The following is a 21587-nucleotide window of genomic DNA, read 5'->3' on the forward strand; positions in this document are numbered from 1 at the left end:
TTGTTGCACGATCCTGACGTGCTGCTGCTGCAATTGCTAAGGCTGAAACAATATCTCCATAAATGTTCCCGTGTGCTTCCCAGCGTTGTGCGCTGGCTTGGTTTCCCCCTTCGCAAAGGAGTTCTCTCTCAACATATTCCCTTTCTGACCCAGATAAAATAATTTCTTATTCTTCATCTACGTCTGTAAGGTAATGACACGGTGAAGAATGTGATGTGTGCGCTGCAGATGGCACTGAAAGAATCTAAAAATACAGTAAGTTTTACAGGAGAGGTTTCGTAAGGTGGCTGTCTCCTTCTTGACATCACTATTCAGCTGGCTATTGGAATGGGACTAATTTAATTAAGAGAACAGCTCAGATAAAACATTCTTGTCAGATTCTCCAAGTCCTATTCACCTCGCTCGAGAACTCGAGCAAGTCTTCCCTTCAGCAGTCCAGTGGCACACCTCCCGCACGCCAGCCTCGCTGAGCACAGCAACAATAGCAGCAATTGGCACAAAGGGAAATGCTGCAGTTAATGTAAAGATTATCATATTATTTCTCCAATGGTGACCCGACGGTCAAGGCAATTGCTGGCAAGAAATTGTTCATTGCAGTCTTGATCTTTCACTCCTCAAAAGCTCCGGGTGGGTTTTATTTGCAGTGTTTGGCCCTGAAACCTGCACAGCCATTAGCTCATTTCACTCCTCTGCTTTCCAGAGGAGCTGAAGCAAAAACACCTCTTTCTAAGCAATAAGCATCAAGGTGGTTGGTGGGGGTTTTTTTTGGTGTTTTTGGTTTGCTTTGGTTTGGTTTTTTTTGTGTGTGTGTGTGTGTGGTTTGCATGTTTTAAAGTTATCTGTTTTTCTTTTTGTGAGGGATGTAAGCAGGATGGTGAGAGCCTGGCACGGTTAAGTATATAACAAGTCATTGATTTGACTGTGCTCCAGTCTATTCTAGCACTTGATTTCCTAATAACAGATTCCTGTATCTGACTTCAGTAAGTGGTAACTACTGCAACACCCATTTTGCATTTTACAACAAATAGCATTTCTATGGAAAGAAAACGCTAGAGAAGATGGATTTGTGGCTAAACTACGCAGTTCTTCAGCTTCCAAACAGAAGTGCTACATCCAGTGACAGGGAAGGACAGGGGAAGAAAGGGAGCCAAGAAGAAGGGGGTTAACAGAAGTTTCCCAATCTAACATTCTCAAAGTAAACACACAAACAACAACAGAAAAAAAAGCTTCTATCAGACCAAGGAAGCAGAGCGTTAGAAGGATGTAATGCAGTCCCTGCAGCATTTCAAACTCTACTTCAGATCTAGGTCTCTTTCCGCATAGCATGTTCATTGCTTGCAGCAAAAATGGGTTCTTTTAAAGAGCATGTCCCTTTATCATCATAGAACCAGCAGTTTCAGATTTCATACTTGTGATCTCAATAGCTTGCAGGAATTTATATTCAGAATGCAACTCTGGTGGAAAAAAATGCTGGGAAAAAAATGTTGGGTGATGTAGTTATGTATCACACAGCCATCAGTGTGCAGACTGGAGCACCTCAGCTGCCTCAACATTGCTTTTCACACTTAAGAAGAGGAAGACAAAAACCAAAAAAAGAAATTGGTTTATACGCATATATTGTTTGAGAAGTGGCATGGTTGTGCCACTACTGTTTACTGCCTCATTGTTTCCCAAGGAAACAGCCTGCAGTCTTTCAGATTCACCTGTTCAAGCCTCCAGTGAAGACGTGGCTGGTTTGGCATGTCTGTGTGTACAAACTCCTGCATTACCCTAGTTAGCACTCCTCCTTTCACATTCGCCCCAGATCTGCATTTCCTCAGTTTGATAAATCATGAGGTAGTCTGCTCACACATCAGTCTTCCTCAGGCACAAATGTTTTGCAGCTGTCTAAGCAGAGAGTGATTCTAAAATGCAAAGTCCTTGGTACTTTGCAGGATTCAACTCAGAATGGCTTTCTCATTCACGACCCTTTAAAAGTCTTGATGCCACCTTCTTTCCAGTTCAGAAAATTCCAAGAAGAGACATATGACGTTCCACTCAAGGCTGAGCATTCCCCTTCCAGGGGTTCACAAACTTCCCAAGTCCTCCTCATACCCCCTCACAGATCTGAAACATCCTCCAGTGCCTTAGCAAATGCCTATTAATAAAACTGAATGCGAACACGGATTCCCATTCATCTTTTATCTACTCAAGCCCATAGCCAATCTACTATAAAAGTCCCTGGGAAAAGTGCACAAGCGTGATGCTGAGCAATGCACAACCCTGGAGCTGTGGGGAGACCTCCAAGAGGAGCCCAAGCAAGCAGTGCTAGCAGCCAGACCAGACCTGCTGTGCCAAGCACTCTCCTGGAGAGCAACGAGGGCTCCTTCCACCCTCAGAAATCCCACTCGCAGTACACTGACTATTTCAGCAGCACGGGAGCTAACTGAACTTGAATTTCCTGGCTTTTGAGAGATTATAGGCATTATTTACTTTCTTTTTTTCTACCTCCCGCATTTTTAATTAAATTAAATTCCCCATGCATGGTTAGCTATAAAGTGCGTATTACTTACCTGCATCTTCAGATCTTTTACAGTCCCGTGGGCAAATCCATAATTAGTTGGTTTTGTAAAATGCATATTATTTACTTGACAGGCCAGAATGGCTCTAGAGGAACTGTCCTCATGTCTTGGTTAAGTGCATAATTAGGCAGGTTTTTTAAACCCGTATTACGTTCCCCACATTGAAGCCACCGCACTCCATTTGTTAAATATTCATTTATTTTTTTTTTTAAATGTGTATTATTTACTCAATCGGCCAAGACAGCATGTAATTATGTATTTAGGACGTGTGCAACGCATAATAAAAAACACTCATGAAAATGTATGGAAAAAATTACTGTGCACAATTAAGTTATTTTTAAGCCACCGTGTCCTCACCATTTCCACCATTTCCTCTCAAAACGCCGCGTACGTTCCGAAGAACAACTATTTCATGAAACAGGCCTTTCACCAAGCACTGCTTAATGCTGTATTTACACATTTACCTAAACCTTCAGACTTGTTTCCTGTATAAATGGAGCATTTGTCCTCTTTCCCAAGGAGGTAGGTATTTAATAACATTAGAGTAAAACTTTATTTTACACTCCTACTTCTCTCGTCCTCTGGGACAGATTGTCACTGTTGTTCCACTGAAGGAGGCTGAGGCATGTTAATCTGAAAGTCAGAGGGTCTGGATCACTGTGTCCCAGAAATCACTCACTGTTATTTCCAGCAGATAGTTAGAGGTGTGAAGGCTCGGAGTCGGACAAGTGCCTGAGTGCGTGTCACACATTTCATTAGTGACAGAGGAAAAGCGTGAAGCTGTAATTCACAGGGCTGTAATGCGAAAAGACTGCCCAAACGTCATTTCCTCCAACTGAGTCTACTAAATATTTGGGTGCATAATGTGCATTGCTACATATTATTGCCCAGATTCATATCTCTACTGAAACACCAGTTCTCATTATTTTACTGGGTGAGAGACTCGGGTAACAGAAAGGCTATGCCCCTGGATCTAGCAATCAAGCCACTATAAAGCTGAAGTTATTGCACACCAGGTCATCAGCAGCATGAATCCTGGAGAAGATCTGAAACTATTTACAGAGATTTAACGTTAAGCAACCGGAGCCAAGCTGACCTCCCTGATCTTATTTCATACTTAGTGCTGCTAAAGTGAATGAGAACAACGCAATGTTTACTGACTTGCAACAGGACAGCCTCGCTATCCACATCAGCTTCTTGAGTAGAAAGGGCTTCCTCCTAAGTGTCTTCTACTCATTTACTGCGGACAGTTAATGAACGGAGCACCCCTCCCTCTCATTTGCACTCACCTCCCAGTCTTTCCCCACTGCACTATTGCACCTGTTGGAAGAAAGGCATTGGGCCATGTCTGTAGCTTCTCACATCCAGGTGTAGAGTGAAATGCTGTAATGCTGTGCCACGGGACGTGGGCCAAATCACAGCCCGACACAAGAAGTGCCACTGTCATCATGCAACCAGAACAACGGTATGTCCCCAGTCAGGCAGGAAAGCACCAGCTCCCCTCAAAACCTTAACCACACTCATCTGGGTTGTCTTCTTACCCCAAGGCCAAACCAGATGCCAGAAGTATGATACACTGCCTAAAGAACGTGCCTTAAATAGAATACGACTCCTTTCTGGAATCTGCTCAGGTTGCAGGCACACAATCAAGCGCAATCAAGGCACAGCAGCTAAACAAGTTAGCACCTGTCAGCTGGCCTCCAAGCCCACTTCTGGAAGCACCTTTATGTTCCACCCAAAGCTTATTACGGAGAGGGCCACGCAGAGAAAGATGCTGCCTTCAACCCTGGTTTCTTTGGGTTTTCACCACCGATCTGCTGCAAGTCACCGCCTTCACGTTGCAGCTGAACCAAACCGGAGTACTCTCATTTGCTTAACAGCAGAAATATCCGATGGCTTGGTTAAAACGGAGCTCTGAAGTAACTTGGCTGCTCAAGCCCTGAAGCACAGGCCTCACTGAGCACTTCAGTTCCCACAGGCAGCTGGTTGGGGTGATAACGTCTAGGACACCAGGGGTAACAAAGAGCTGGGAGGAAATTCAGTCTCTTTCGCAGCGCTCCTCCAGCATCACTCCAGCCTAGCCCTGCTGCAAAGGAAAGCATGCTACCTTAAATCCCAGCGGAAAGGGTCTCGAATTCAGGCAGTATTCTCAATAAATCAAAAAAAAAAAAATAGTAATAACACACGAGGCAAAACCAGACAGGTTCCTTAAACAAAGGCTGCGATTAATTTTAAACTGTGTTGTCCAATCATATTGATCATTATAGCCACTTACATTTACTGTAAATCTACTAGAGTTTTCTTGTTTCATTTCTTCAATACAAAAACAAGAACTCTCTCCCACAGTAGGCTAGATATTTCCTGAAATAACACATGAGTGGTGGCTATTTTACCCAGCAGGTTCCTTTATCACCACGGAGCAGGAAAGTTGACAGCCTTTGTGTCTGAAATGTAATTAGCTTGTGGGAGAGTACAGTCATAATGAGAGTAAAATTTACATTATTGCAGGCATGTGATTGTTTGCTCTTTCAAACAGGAGGAAAAAAAGTGAATTCCAAGGGCACGGTTTTGGGGGGCTTGTCCAATTGGTATCCTCAGACTTCCCCTGTGTCTGTTGAGGGGAAGGGAGGCAACTGGAGGGTTAGATCAGGTTTCTGTGTGAAAGCTTTTAAGACCTCAGAAGAAATGAATGATGAAAAATGGCCAACAACATTGGGATTGAGTTCCATTTCAGTTCCTTTCAGGACTCACCTCGATTAACTGAGGGAAAAGTCTCCTTCAGAAGCAGATATTACAAGCAGAGGTTTACAGTCCTTTCTGAAGCACAAAAAGTAGCTATACTTGACTAAAAAACAGCAACAACAACAACAAAGGGTTTGGTTTTCTAAGGTAAATCCTGGTCAAATACATTTGCAGAGCAAGCTTCGAACACACCGAAATGCAACACACTTTGCTTCTATTCAATGCTTCTATTTCTATGCTGAAACAAAAGCAAACAAATTATGTAGGACACAATTAGACCATGGCCTCCTGTTTCGACAGGCAAATGAGAAAAAAAAGAAGTGCACACTCTTCCAGGGAACTACAGTTTGCTTTGTAAACAGTCACAGCCCCATGTGACAGAGACAACTCTTTGCAATCCACACTGGGACTTGCTATACGTTGACTACAATCAAGGCCTGCCTCCCAGATCCTTGGAATCTTTCTTCTCTATATGCTCTTGAATTTGCTGGCCTGTCCCTTACAGAACTCCTAGGAAACAAGTAACCTCTTCTTAAATCAAGTATTTTGTAATGAAGCTCTGCACCTACTGATTGCCTCTTTCCAGGAATAGGAGGGGAAGCAGGAAACTCTCCTTCCATTATCCAACAGCTTAACAGGAATAACTTAATATGCTGTAACAACAGCACTTTTAGGAACATTATGGACATACACAGAATCATAGGGTGGCAGGGGACCCTGAGAGATAAAGGATATTTCCCTTTCAGAGGAAATTCCATCCTTTTCACCAGATGTTTATCTACCCAGCTCTGAGCAGCACACAGTAAAAGAGACTTCAGCAACCTGTTGTGGTGATGCTGCAACCTCCCTGAGCAGGAAGGTCTTCTTTAAAATCCAACTCGAATCTTGATAGTTCAATCCCATTGCTTTGTCCATCACGGAAAGGGAGATCAGACATGCATCATACGAAGGCACCAGTCATACTCCCTTCCAGGCATCATGGCTCAGGCTCGGCAAGATATTTCTTTTAATTTTGCTCTGCGAGCCACACAGTCAAGAAAAAGCAATCAAGAAGATTGAATGGGAAGTTAAAATTCCTTTTGCTTCCATTTAAAGAATTATTTCAAATTTGGTTGAAAAGTCTGACTGCTTTTCCTTTTCTGGCAGATGCTCATCATGACAACTCCACCCTCCCCATCTCCTTCCTGCCTGCAGGAATTATGCCTACATGGGCAACATGGCCAGGGAAACCATTAACTATGAGAAAACCACAGCTCTCCTTGGAAATGCCATCAGCACCCTTTACACAACACTTTCAAAGCTATTTTTTGGCCATCTGCAGGCTCAGGCAGTTGCTTTTGTGGTCGTTCCATGTGGCTCATAGACAAAGAGCCTGCTGCTATTTGAAAACTTTTCTTTGCCATCACGAAGGCAGTAAATATGTACTGACACAGGACTTCTGCCTTGGGTTTTGAGGACTGTCTTGAGCTGCACTACACAGAAGCCAGCAGAGATCCTGAAAGACATCACGCTCCAGACAACAGAAGACATGCTGGTACTAATATCACCAGTGAAAGGCATGTGACTGCTAAACAGTGAAATCAGTGCACTGAGGAGAACACTGAATTAGCATCAAGCTGTAATCTTCTGTAGCAAACTGTGGTCGCTCACCATTAACATCACAGGACCACCCCTTATCTCTCTGAATGGTGCCTGTTTCTCAGATAAAATGCTCCTCTTGTGATCACTCTGGATGCAGTCATGTTGAGTGCACAGTCCACAATTACTGTTAACTGGTGACCAAAAGCATTACAGTAAGTGTAGAAATCAGGTGCGGTGGGCAACATACTGGAGTTCGATATTTCGGGTTGTCACCTATCCAATTAATTTAAAACTGTTTCTGAATGAGTGGACTTACAAACTGGCATTATTACATCCTTTGAAGTAAAAGTAGGTCTCAATATGCCTATTTTATTTTTATTTTTTTTTCCTTTTCCTTAAATCAGCAAATCCGTTACATAGCCTCTTGCTGATTTTAAGAGGCATATGGTTCTTAATCCAGTGGTGTATGAATTATGGCAGTAAATGGCTTTGAAAGTGCTTCGAAAGCAAAAATATGGAAATTTTCCCCTCAAGAGACTAGGATGAGCAGTCATTATTTTTGCGATTGCAGAGAACACTGCCCAAGTGTTCCAAGACTGCGTGTGTATAATTGTTTGCCTCTTCCTCTCTTTGAAGTATTTTTTTTTTTTTTTTAAACTGTAAAACCGCAGACACACTCAAGGACAGCTTCCACAGCCTGGTCAAGAACACTAGCACATCTACATATTCACCAAGTCATAAATCTTCTATACTTTGGCTATGCATACATGACACATGACCCTTATTTCTCCCTTGTGGTTGCTCTCTGAGAGACAATAGAGGTCCAGTAAAGCACACAGCTTCCCTCTTAGGTAATATTTCATAATACCTCTTTACAACTACCAACGCATCAAGGTAACTCAGCTGCAGCCTGGGAGGGGAGTTTAACCATAATTGTCTTAAATTGTCTAATTTGGATAAAATGAGCAAGAAAATTCCCTCAGCTATTTGTTAGTATAATAATGTCAACTATATGTTTCTTGCCTCGTGGTATTCTGTTTTGTAAAGGGGAATGAACTATACTCTGAATCCTTTGGATATTTGGTTCGATCTGTCTGTCAGACATTAATTAGTTTCATAGCAATCTCTCACTGCTGTCTTGTGGAAAGACAGTAAGACTGAAAAATAAGCCAGGATGACAAAGGGAGAGCTTGACTTGCTTCTGACCAAAGAAATCTGTCATTAAGAAAAGGTTCAGAACTCAGATCTGAAGCTCCTTTGCCTGCCTTGGGGGAGCACAGATGACTGGATTAAAACATTAACGCCTTATTATATACGAAATTGTCTTTTCAAAGAATGGTCTGCTTGCTCACTTATGCCCGTGTACATAAACAACCGAGGAGAGGGAGATTTTCAGAGCAGAGCGCTGGAACTCAACCATGCGACTCTCACTAATGACAGTGGCTGTTAGGCAGCCAAAACATCGAACGAGGTTTCCAAATTAACCTTAAAATAACATTACGGAGGCCTCAGTAACAGCTCCGCAGTTAAATCCATATTAAAATTTGCACTTGGAGCATCGCTAATGTCCCAGGATTTCCTACTCAAATTACTCTGCATCATCTCCCCATTTTACATACTGAGGTCTAATTCTCTGCCGCGTAACAGCATTTTTTACCACTTGTGCAAATCATATTTGGAGCACCAGCAGAAAGGGACTTCAGCAGAGCAGAGAGTCGTATCCCAGCTCTCCCGGAGACAACGGAATTTGTTTACCCATATTTAAATGTACTAACTTTCACTCAAACAGAAATTTTGTATTGTCCCACGCAAAAATCCAGAGCTCAGACTTGAGATATTGCTTAGGCTAATAGCCATAAAGAATCATGAGCCTTCAAACACGCACAGAAATGTTTGTAGACGTTTTAAAGATAGGCTTACATTTTTTTAAATATAAATTAAACTATCACTCTTTCATCGTCGGCTTTCTCCAGCTCCAGCAGAATGCTTCTAGATCAAGCCAGAGCATTGTTTTTCCAGCAGCACCCAGCAGCATTCTCCTTCCTGCTGACCTTTGAATTTCAGCAAGGGAGTGGAAAGGAATTCCCCACCAACCGTCTGTCTCTAGCAGGGTCCATCCCCCTGTCACCCACCACCCATTTACATCCTTTTCTCTGGGGCACCAGCCCAAACTTGCCTCCAAAAGCCTGGTGCCCCAGGCACATGGAAAATCCAGTTTCCACTTGTGCCACACCAATGGTGATACACCATTTCTTTTATTCTGTGGTGATCCTTTCCTTTTTTTTTTCCCTCATCTCTCAAAGTTTCCCAAACCTCTGAAAATAAAGCCAGTTTTATTTAGATTGCTGAATACAGATGCCAGAGTTTTAAAATGCTGATTGATAGGTTGTGGTTTTATGTGAAAAATACATATCAGGGCTAGACTGCAACTCCAGTTTGCAGAAGTAGGCATGCCAATAAATTCCTGGTTTATATATATATTTTAAAAAAGGCAGAAAAAAAAAAGGAGAAGGACTAAACTAATCAAGTCTTCTCTGAGGCGTTTCATCCCTAGGGTGTTTTAAAGAGCCAGAGGTAGCAAGACCAGAGTTTTCTCAAACCACCATAAAGAAATGTGAAATGGTCTGGCAGCACACAGCCTGAAATACTGAAGTGCAGACCTCCAAAGAGGGATTCAGCAGTGAACAGGTCTATTATCCTATTCCCCCTCCATAAAAAAACCCAAAACACGCAGACCGACCTATGCCCTGCTGCATGCAGCATGCCTTGCTGCCCAGCAAGACACTGAGCAGTAGCTTGCCCACCTGACAAAGCAACAGGTGAATTCACACGGGTTTTTGATAGTTAACCAAATTCCACCCCTTTTTAATGTTTGCACGTTACTGGTGCCTGCTAGTGGGAAGACAGAAAGGAAAGCCATACCAAAACAAATTTTCCATCTACTATCTACCTCAGCGTCTGCTGATAAAACCACCGTAGGCAAACCAACATGCATACCAGAAAATCAGTAGATAAATTAGCTTATTGTACCAGCCAATTATTATTAAAACAGGCACAGTTAACAGTGTGCTGGTACAGCTCATTCTAAGCCCCTGGGGAGAAACACACTGTCCTGGCAGAAGTGCAAATCTTGATACTGAAATAGCCAAGCTTGAAACGTCAGTGAGAAGACCTGGGCTTTTGTGCTCTCCGATCCAGGGCAGAAAGGATGCGTTACATTGACGGGACCTGTCTCTAACCAGCTGAAACATGGACAAAAGCAACAAGACTTCTGAAGGTACGTGGTATATTTGGAAGACCTTCCTCATGTCTCACCAAAGATCCAACACATCTACAGGAGTTTTGAAACGCTCATTAAAGGCTGTTCCCTATCCTACAAATCCCTCGTATAAGCATCCCTCAGTCTCCAACACAATACTGCAGTGAATCCCATAAGCCTTTCTGTTTAACCTTAACTGCAGAACGGTGGGAAAATCATTAGAAGTGAAACCACTAAAATGTGAAGAACATGCCACATTCCTTACTCCCTTTTTTTAGTGCCTCATTCAGGTTCCAACTATTTCAATATCAGTTCCTCTGACCTCTGAGAGATACTAATGAGACATTTGTAAAGACACCTTGCTGGAATTCAGCCACAGCTTCCCAGAGAGGAAGCAACCAGGGAAGTGTTTCCTTCTCAGAGGAAGGATGCTATCCCTTCCTTCAAAGTATTTCAGATGCTTTGCCACATTGAACCCCAAGCTAGGATGGGTTAGCAGGCCAGGCACATTTGGTGATTTTTTTTTTTTTTTAAGAATTCCTTTTTTTTATTCTAGTTAAACATGCCATGGAATAAAATCCCTTTACTTGATTTATTTCTACTGCCTCTGCCTCAAATGAAATTTAAACCTCATGAATCTGAAAAAAAAAAAAAATTACAAGCAGCTGCAGTACAGCTACAGTCTTCTCGGAGGGAATGCTTAACAGAGGTTCCTAAATCCATAAATGTTGTGGCATGAGGCTAGCACTCACTGCAGAGCATCTCTGGAGCCCAAACACCTCAGACCACGTTTCAAAGAGTCACCTTCTGATACTGCTAGTTGTACTGCGAGGTACGATTACCAGAACTATAAGGAAGGCAAATTTGATTAGTCTTTGCAACTCTCCAGCAGAGAGTTTCATGCTCTGGGTTAAGAAGCATTTGATTTCATCCAAACCGAGTCACACATTTTCTCAATAACTATTTGTGTCCAAACATTTCAGTTCTCAGAATATTCACCTCTGAGCCTGAGCATGTAAGTACAGGACCAGGCATCAGTTTATCCATCAATATATATTTGTTATGTCTATGCATTTGCAAAATGCCCATCACCCTGGTGCATTGGTGCCAGTCTGAACTCACCCCATGTTAGTGCCGCCGCTGACAAGGAAGATGGAGCTGTACTGTGTTTCATTCTGCTAACATGAAACCATGGCTTCTCCTGTCTGTCTCTGGTAGCTACTCAGGTGGAAGCTGGTGGCTCCATTTTAAGAGGAGTAGCAGGTGCAATTCCATGTTCAGGTCAGCGTTCCCTTCTGCAGCAAAGCAGGTTATGAACCCCACGCCTGGACAAAAATCTCCCTGCTCACAGACTGGCAGATGGTTCACATGGAGAGCTCGCTATCAAGGTCTTTGGGAGACTGTTAAGCGTGAGAGAAACAACATTATAAACAAAACCTAGGATGGTCTTTATCCTACACAAATCCTAAGCAGGAGCATTACTTCCTCACAAAAAAGTCTATTCTCGTGTTCAGACAGCACCTAGAAGAGAGATAAAACAGCAGTTCCTGGAGCACCCAGCACCATTTTAATGGCTGAAGGCAGGATTATAAAAGAGGCTTTGCTTCCAGGTGCAGACAGATGCCTGATGTGAAGATACTGGCTGTCTCTTACCAAAACCAACAGGCATTTTTGGTAAGGCTACCCGTAACAGATGGCAAAACCTGGGTCCTGCTGGCTGGAGCAGGATCTGAGAGCACTCAGCACACAGCAGGATCAGGCCCAAAGCGTGGAGCTGAGCACTGCGCTTCACATTGTTAAGAGAAGGTGTTAGTGTGAAAAGGATGCGAAAGAGATGTTCAGACACTAAGCATCGGATTCAGGAAAAAAAAAGACCAACAAACCTTTACGGAACACTGCGATGTTTTCTTTTGTATACTGTATCAATGACGGTGGAGTATGCTCGCTGAAAAACCAGCCCTTGGTAATTGTCAGGGAACTTCATTCTGAGTGCAGGCTCTACTGGAAATTAATTGCTTCAGTGCAATCTGAACCACATCATAAATGTCATGTAGAAGTTGCAGGGAGTGAGGAGGCAATGACAGCTCTATCCGCACTGTTTCATTTAAAGGTGGGTAAAACACACTGCGACAGAAGTGCTCTTCATCAATAATTTAGTCCGCAGTGTAAAGCCAAGCCTTGCCAAAGATGCCAGGGGAGCAGCTACCTCCCTGGTTTTAATGACACCAGCAGGGAGGGGTTGAGGGGCCAGCTCAAATCAACATTCATTGCACATCTGGGCATGTCGGCAGATGAAGATATCTAGGACTGAGCTGACAGGACAAAGGGTTGAAAAAAGAAGCGTAACCTAGAAAACCTTTACTTTGAATTCTTTGTATAAATTCAAGGGGGATGACAGTTCCTAAGGTCATCTTACATAATAAAACTACAGCTATCTACATAGAGAATTTTAACTCTTTCCAACGCGCAATCAAAGAAACCACAAGTTAAGTTTATATTATTCACTTTATGAATGTAAAATGCAGAATCTTTAATTCTCTGAGAAGAACTATTTTAATGAGCAGGATGTTAACATTTATATGCCTGACTTCATCGTAATAACCCTAATTATAGTACCATAGAAGCCCCACTGTAGTGGAGGGTCACCGGAGTTCCTATTCTAACCCTGATCTCGGGGGAGTTGCGTATCCTCGCCATTGCGCATTGCATCGGCTGAAACTTGCCACGCAGGTCAGCACTGTTTTCCTCCTCCTTACAATTCCTGGTTTATAGCAGCTTGGTTTTGTTCTTACACAGCTTCTGCTTGCCAAAAATAAGTGCTCTCGTCGCTTTTATGGCAGTCTCTGCACAAAAGTCCATCTGCTCTCTCTGAAGAGGAGATAGCACTCAGGTGCAATGAGACCAACACATCATCGTCCTGAGCTCCGTGTTCTCACCCCAGGAGGCCACAAAGCCTCAGAGCCTCCACCCAGCTGAGGCTGCCCCAGCCTGCAGCCCAAACCACAATCGCTGTGGTTCTGGCAGAGCTTTTGTGCAGCAAGCTCACTTTCTAGGTTAGACGTCAGCAGCTCCTTTTATGGATGGGTGGGTGATGGCTCATGCAATCCATGCATGGTGGGATGCAGTGCCAAAGCAGTGGAAGACAAATGGGGGCAGTCAGCCCCCATCGCAGCGATGTATTCCTTACAGGTTACAGAACATCAAAGTGTTCAGCCGTCATTTAAATCCGTAACGCAAATATCTTTTGTCCAGATAAGAGCAGCATCAAAAACCAACTGCTTTCACCTCCAACGTGGCCAGAGAATTTTTCTGTCAAATGTTGCCTCCGCCATAGCAATAATCCCCACCTCTGGCAAGTTCAGAATAAATTATTTAGCCTCACAGTACCTAGAGCTATGACTGAGCGCTACTGAAAGGATATAATTGGTTTTGCCTTGTCCAGTAAAGCTACATCATTCACTTGCTCCTTATGTTCTGTTCACAGACATTTTCTGATGAAGTATTAGGTGCTTTCCCTGATCTTCAAAAGCCTGGAGCTGTGCTCACAGCAGAAGCCTTATCCATGCTGGCTGCACGGGGCCCACCTGGGAAGGCGACGAGCGGAGGAGCCGGGAGAATGCAGTGGGTGGTGTCTCACTTAATTGCACCTGACGTTTCTCTTTCATTTCCCAGTGTGTAATGCGGTTCTTAATAAGAATGTGAAAATGCTAACGCCACCAGAAGGGCCCTCCGAAAGTTCTGCAGAAGGACTGTAACATGCACATTCTGGAAAGGCTGTATCGTGCGCATAGGCAGAATGCTGCCAGCCTGGCTGCTGATTTTCAAGAGGGGCCTTGCACAAGAGTAGGTCAGAAGAATTACATTTGTTGACTGTGAGTAGGAATAACAACTGAATGCTTCCTATCTCCACCTCTTGCAAAGGAAGACACTTGTGCTTATTCTACTTTGCAGCGACCTCCTCTGGAGGCCTGGCTTTCCATTAGGGAAGACACTAGAAATAGCATCCCAAGACAAAAGTCTCCAAGGCCATTGCTATCTTTGGCACCCCGTGCTATGTCACAGGCACCAGCTCACTGCAGGCTGCAAAGCAAACCCCTTGTTGTCACAGCAAGCACTGTACCAGGTGTCACCAAGGGGAACTCGCGTGAGCTTGTTACCTGCTCCCCAACTGCAGGTGCATAGGTGATGCTGCACGGTCAGTGGTTCTTCTCAGTGTTACTGTTTACCCCGGTGGGTTAAAGGCAAAGGTGGTAATTCTCAGAAAATCAACTCAGGAGTTTGGCCAGCTCTCTCAAAGCTTCCAAATCACACTGGTTGTTGTAAAAGCGAGATTTGATAGGAAGCTCATCTCAAAGCCTATTCCAGCATTGTTTCTTTGCTTGGTACCTCACTTTCGGGAAGAAGCCTGAATTTTTAAGTGATACAAAACTGAAGCTGCACTTCTTTCCCTGCTGAACTGCAGAAAAGCAAGAGCCCTCATTATAATAAACTCAGATAATAATAGAAGCCTGGACTACTAATGCACAGGCAGAGTGATTAAAATCAGGGAATGCATGTGTGCTAGAAAAGGATAAGCGTAAAGCCGTATGTGACAGACTTTTCTTCCAAAGTGCCAGGCTAAGCAGAGCAATTTCACAAACACAGAGAACATAACAACATCCTTTAAAGAGAGCAGAAGAGCCATCCACACCCTCAAACACCAGCTCTCAGTGTGTCTTCAAGGCCCAGTTCTCCTCCACCAAGCCCTACCAAAACCACTTAGCCCTCATGCAAAGCAAGGCTGGGCTGCAAGGACAGAAGGGCAGTGAGCTGCCCAGGCAGGAGCGCGCAGCTCCTCCGTAGGCAAAGCAGTAGAAGTTCAGGACCTCTTAACTGCAGCAGTCAAGTGCATTAACTTGTTTAATTTTAAACGGCTATTGCCAGGCTCCCAGCTGGTGCGGCCTGGCGCAGCTCCACGGATCTCAACAGAGCTACTACAACTGACACCAGCTGGGGATCTGGCCCAGTTTCTCAATTTGTCATGAAGACGGCAATTCTTCGGGCACTCTCCCGTCCTATGCAGATTGTCACAAAACATCACAGGTTTCAGAAGTTACAGCGGTGACAATTCACACTGGGCACGCTTCTGCATCTTCACTTTCCTCCTTACATTCACAATGGGATTCCTCCAGAAGTATCCTCAACGTGTACCCTGAGTGCTGAGCCCCATAATGAGACACCCACTCTCGGGGGCAACAAAATAATGAGGCTAAGGTAGAAATTCTGACTTTAGAAAAAAGATATTTTTGTGTGTGTGCGTGGAGCACTGGAGAACTTAACTGCAAAAGTGAACAAAAAGTCTAGAGGATAAGACATCAGAAAGGGCTGGAGAGTTGGGAATACCAAGACAAATCCCTCAGCACTGCTTCTTCCTCCTCAGTCTGTGCAATGGGCCTAGGGAGCACTCAGCTCCCGGGGGTCCTGCAAGCACGGAGCAGGACTCATCTTTTTATTAACAGAATTTTAAAGGGTCAGAGAATAGTCAGCACCTAACAAAGGAGACCATCCAGGTAAAAGTGACAAAGTGCGACTTTGCTAAGTGGGCACAGAATTATTTCATCCAGCATGAAAACCAGCAACTATATATATCTATGAAGAAATTATTCTCAAAGAGGTGAAATATTTAACAGCGGTGCTAACAAAAAATAATCCAAGCACGAATCTCCCACCCAAACCACTGCCCGTCATACAGCCCAATAGGCTTAATCTGCCACGAAGCCAAATACTTCCCAGAGGAGGTGATCGTTAGTTTGAACATTAATTTCCCTTCCCCTCTTCTTCTGTATCCATTAAGTGGAATAACAAGAAATGTTCATGGCCATAAGGTGTGTTTGATGGTGAGGAGTGAAAGAGAATGTGCAATTAAAAGATGTAAATGATAAACTGTATACCTTCTCAGCTGGCTTGACCAACATGTGGGGCTTCTGGGACACACACATTTCTCCTCCCGTGTTGAGGTCACTGAACTGCAGAGACACAAGGATGGAGAAAGCTGGAGGGGGAGAGAGAATGAATTAATACTCCATATTTTTCTTGTTCACTTAGATTTGCAAAACATGTTTCTTGAATGAGTTTGAAGCCTAACGTATAAAAAGCTGACTATTTATATATTTGATTCTTTAAAAGCAATTAGGAATACAAAGCAGATGGTACAGCATTGTAGATTTCCCTTTTCATATTGCTTAAACACTAGAGATCAATAAGTCTAATATAAACAGATGATTTCCATAGCAGGGTTTATAATTAGCTGGCACTGAATGTGTCCAAACTCTAAAATAATTAGCAGAAGCATGTGGCACACCATTAAAACCTTGTGGCTTGTCTGCATTTACATTTATAATTATTAAAGTTAATTATGATGCTTGTGGTGTGGTTCCAAGCTCCTTTACAACTTAGATTAAATATTTTTTCAGTCCTACTTTTTCTTTCAGCCCACCAAATGCCAACACTTTCAACAAACTTCACTTCATCAACGAATTTTAGAAATGGGGTTTATTTTTACGGGAGGGACCTGAGCATTTTTCCCAACTAACAGTTCTACTCTTCCAAAGGGACATGACACAGGAATTGAGGAAGAAGTAATTTTGAAGAAAATAAACCCAACATTCCCAATTAGAGGTAACAATTTTAAAACTTAAGAAAACTGTTATAGTTAAACCTGATGCGCTCTTGTAACTGAAACTCAAAGATACACAATTTTAGTTAAACAAAACAGCATTCAAGACCTTACACCAGAGCCAGTGTAGACACTCTAACCTTGAACTGTATCTGGAAAATCACACTGTAAAAGGCAGCAGGATTGGGTATAAACACCACGATGGGCAAGGACTTTTGAAGGTCTGGTTCGAGTCGACATGTCAGTTCCCACAACCTGAGCTACAGAAAGCCGCAGTCAGTTTGTCTGGTTATTTTCCTAAACATTCATCATTAAGACATTGTGACACATCCAGAACCCCAAAGAAGTTGCCCTGCTTGCATAACACCTTTTTCAATTACGTGTTTCTCTGAACTTTTCTGTCATGAATAGCTATACTCAGCACTGCCCTCCGAATGCTGCAGGGCCAAGGGTGGATGCCCATAGGACAGAGCCCTTCTGGAAGATGATGTTTCTGGAGGAGCAGCCCCACGATTCAGGAACACCGTGTTTTCCCCCAGACACACGAAGCGCTCTCCTGGTAGGCAAGTAAAAATAAATTTAATCCACCCATCTGCCTACTGATGTGCTATTCATCTCCTACTGTAAGATTCTGGGAGCACAGCTGCTGAACACAGCTTAGAAGAGAACGGTGACACTTCCATCGCAGATCGATTCTCCCAGATGAAACTTGCCATCACAGTCTTTATTCTCCCAATCCACCAAATGCCTGATGTAGTCCAGTCACCCAGCTGAGTGACTGCATGACAGCTTTTCCCGTTGTAACATGTGGTACAAAACATCTATTCTGGGCATGGTTCAACTCTAAAGTTACCTGTGATATCTTCAGTTTTTCCAGGCAATTTTCCCCTGTAACTTGTGAAGCAAAAAGCAGAGCTTCTCTACTTTCTCTCCATGTTTAACTGCCATGGAGGAAGTCACAGATAAGTGACTTGTGCAGCAGAAAATGCCACAAGCACCAAATTCCAGCAGTGGGAACCATTCTGACACACCATTCCCAGGGGGAGTAAAACCTAATCTTTTGCACACAGGTTACATTATTTTGACCAGCTGCTGGAGTTTACGCGACATTGAAGGACACCTAAGAACAGGGTGAGACCCTACACCCTGATAGTATTTAAGGGGCTTTTTTGGTTTGTTTTCCCCACAATAAATGGAAATGAAGTATTTCTCCAAAGTCGGTGAGAATTTAGAATAGTTTTACAGAAACAGAGCTTTCTGTCACTTAAGTGCAAATACTCCCGTTTCTGAAATTACAAGGAATACCTGATCTCAAGTATAGAGATGCATTTTTTTTAAAGTGTTTCTGTGCTTTATATAACATGTCCATCATGAACTTCTTGGCCCTCATTCTTGTTTCCTCTGGCTCAGGCCAGACCTGGAGATGTCTGGAATGTGACAAGGCAGTATTAGCCTGCCAACTATATTCTGTTAGCAAATTTATTTTCTTCTCCTAGACTGATGATAAAAATGTCATGGTGTGATGCTTTAGCAGGCCCAAGAGCTGCCCACCTACAGCTGCAGGGCTTGAAGAGAGCTCGGAGCCAAGAACGCCATAAGGAGAGCAGACAGCAGCTCCACCAACTTTGCTCCTTCTGCATTGCTTATTCTCCTGCTAAATGATGCAATGTGACCCCCTCAGGGATTCCAAGTCTGATCATGTTTTTCTCGCTATTTTTTCTTTCCTACTTCCTCCTTCTCCTTGACTAAAGCAGCCCAAACTGCTGAATTTTTCATGAAAGAGATAATATCATTGTACATAAGATAATGGCATTCAAATACATCCATCTGCTTGTTAGCTCTGACTACATCGATTGTGTTTCTTCTGAAAGAATATTTACCAAAGAGGGGAAAAAAAAGGAAAAAAGAAAAAAAAAGAAAAGGTTTCTCTTTTGTGGTATAAAATATGCACATTTTCATAACTGGAATACAGAATCCCTTTGACATACTTTAGATAAGAGAATAAAATGAACTGAGAAATTAAGAAAAGCACCCTTGAGGTCTTGCCAGGACAAAAGTATTTCCTCCTCCCAATATTTCATTAAAAATCTAGACAGGTTTTACAATAAAACACTGTTGATTTTTTTTTCCCCTTCTTTCTTCCAGTAAGCAGTATCTCATTGTAGAGTTGAAATACTGCATGCCAATGATTGGGCTTTTTACTAGCCCAAAAGTTTTCAGACGTGGTCTAGAGGATTACTCCTAAGGCATTCAGTCCATCATTCTTCCCCATAAAAACTGGCCAGCCTCAAGTAATTCGGTTTATCATTTTACTCCTTTTTGGCTATTCTGATAACCTCGAGAAAGACCACAAAGTATGTGATATCCAATTACTGAAAATCTGATGAAAAGTTACTCTCAGAAGTCGGGCGAGTGAATACATTTACTGAATTTCGGATGCTTTAGACAGAAAGGATAGCACGATAGAAACGTGCCTATCAATTTTACACACTGAACTGCTCTCACTCCATCTCCTATAGGTTGTGTGCAACAATCCCTGCTTTTGAAGTTCCATTTCAGCAAACAGGTTATTCTAATTGGCCTTTCTACAGTTATTACAGACATGGCCTAAAATCTGAGCAGTGCTTTGTGCTCCTCCTCTGATCTGTTTAGCAGAGCAGAGTAGAGCTTCATCTTCCATTGGTGATGGAGAGAATGATGCCTGGACTGCTCCTCAACTACAATTTGGTTTCTTCCAAAACTGAATTTACCACAGCCACATATAAAGATCACATGATTTAATCGCAGATGTTCAATAAGGGCAAAATTATTCACAAGTTCTCAGTCGTGAATGATTTTTCGGCTCCATTGACCAACATGTCTCACTTCAGACTGCAGTACTCTATATTAATAGCTGATGCTGAGTTTCCCAAATGATGGCATCTGTGTAGCAACTAGGGAGCAATTTTTTCTGGACAAATGCCTCTCCCTTTCTGTGACTTCTGATCTGCTTGCTGCCTGCCATAAGTTTACTATGCAGCATGTACTGTGGGAGCTTTATGTCCTAAATACAGAGGACATGTCCAGTCCAGTAAAGTTATGCTTTTATAATGATTGCTTCAATACTGTTTGTGCAATCTCTTTGCAAAATCTTGTTATTTGTGATTCTTATCCTACAACTTGATATGCATAATAGCTTGAAGGTGCTGTTGATGGAATTTTTCCAGCTCTTTGATGTGCCAGCAATGACTTGTCCATGTTTCACAGCCACGGACTAATGTGGAAATTACTACAGCAAAATAAACACTAACTCTGGTATGCTGTGGGATACCATGCACGTGTCAATTTATGATGCAATCTCACATGCAAAACATGTGTTTTTAATTCAGTATGTGATTTCTTAGATCTCTGATAGCCTCTCAAAAAAGAAATGAAATCTACTACCCACACTGGTATGTTGATTCTGATGCTGTGCCTTGTATATGCTTTTCCAGCTCTGGACTACTGCATAACCTTTCTTTTCTTCTAACTGACGATAAATCTGTGGACTTTAGCTGCCACAGCAAATTTGTTGGTTGTGAACTAGAGGTCTTCTATAGTGTGTGCAACGAAAGCACAACCACCTGCGCAAAGAAGATCACATATAACCTTCTCCTTCAGTGCTGTGGAGGCCTTCAATCTGCTCAGGTTAAAGAGCTTGCCAGATGTTCAAAATTTAATAAATATTCCTGGCATCATGTCTCTAGTGGCATCATCAATCATTACTACAAAGAACAGTCCAAAGAACAGTCTGTGCCAAAATATACCTTTGCTTGACTCCTTTTGCTATTACAAATGGATCCAACAGAGTGCCAGCCGCAGCCTCTATCCAGCACACCATTGTGCAGATGACGGATAATTTCACAAACTTTTCTGGACATCCAGGAGTTCGGAAATAGTGCCAACGGTTTTCACAGAGCTGGAAGTCTAATAGCATCAAAAGCATTGGTAAGGTCAATGAAGACTTGTTACATGGGTATGATTTTTCCTCTGTATGAATATATATATACACATAGAAAATATATTTATATATTACTTTTTTAAAAAAACTAAAAAACTATGGAGGAATCAGCTGATGTTACACCCTAATGCCCTCTCAGATAATATGCATCACCTGAATACCTGCAGGACTGTGACCACATTCAGTTACCATTCCTTTTCCCAAAATTAGAATGGCTACAGAAACATCTTTATTTGTATACCAGACTGCTGAGGGAAGTCTCTAAAATTCATAGCCTATGGGCACATAATTCCGACATGTGAAGGTGAAAATAGGCATCTATTCCTGGTGGTTTTATATATCCCGAATTCTGTCAAATTCTTTTGAAAATTCCAGTTTTAGATAATTATTTCTCTATGCTCCTCCCTAAACAGATTTACAAGCAAATGTCCTATATTGTAAAGGGGCCGAATCAAAGTCTATAGAAGTTAGGAGACAACACAGGAGTGTACCTAAGTGAGGTACACTTCATTTTTTCAGAGAACATAGAAGACTTGGTACCCAGAGTACATGGAGTGACTATTAGCATGGCCTTGCAATATTTGATGTCTTAATTCCCTACGCTTTTTCCACCTCAATTTGATAATCTCTTTCCTGTTGAGACCATTAGGAGGGCTATTCCAGCTCCTTAAGAAATCTTGCCCCCACTTCTGATGCAAAAATGTAACAGAAAGGCAATCAACAACAGGAATTGTGTTTAAGAAAGACAGTAAGAGAAAGGAAATTTCCTTATTAATGACTTAGTTGCAATGAAAATAAAAGCATCGGTTT

General features: G+C 42.6%; 1 long non-coding RNA gene across 2 annotated transcripts in view; it reads right to left on the reverse strand.

The window, feature by feature from the left end:
- The window catches only part of LOC110396508, a 95155-nt gene that overhangs the window by 37279 nt on the left and 36289 nt on the right, over positions 1 to 21587 (reverse strand). For both annotated transcript variants that reach the window (XR_002437012.1, XR_002437013.1), the window contains exon 2: positions 16074 to 16174. This is a non-coding gene — a long non-coding RNA (uncharacterized LOC110396508). The remainder of the gene's footprint in view (positions 1 to 16073; positions 16175 to 21587) is intronic.

Source organism: Numida meleagris, chromosome 3, assembly GCF_002078875.1.
Source record: "Numida meleagris isolate 19003 breed g44 Domestic line chromosome 3, NumMel1.0, whole genome shotgun sequence".
NCBI classification, from domain to species: Eukaryota; Metazoa; Chordata; class Aves; order Galliformes; family Numididae; genus Numida; species Numida meleagris.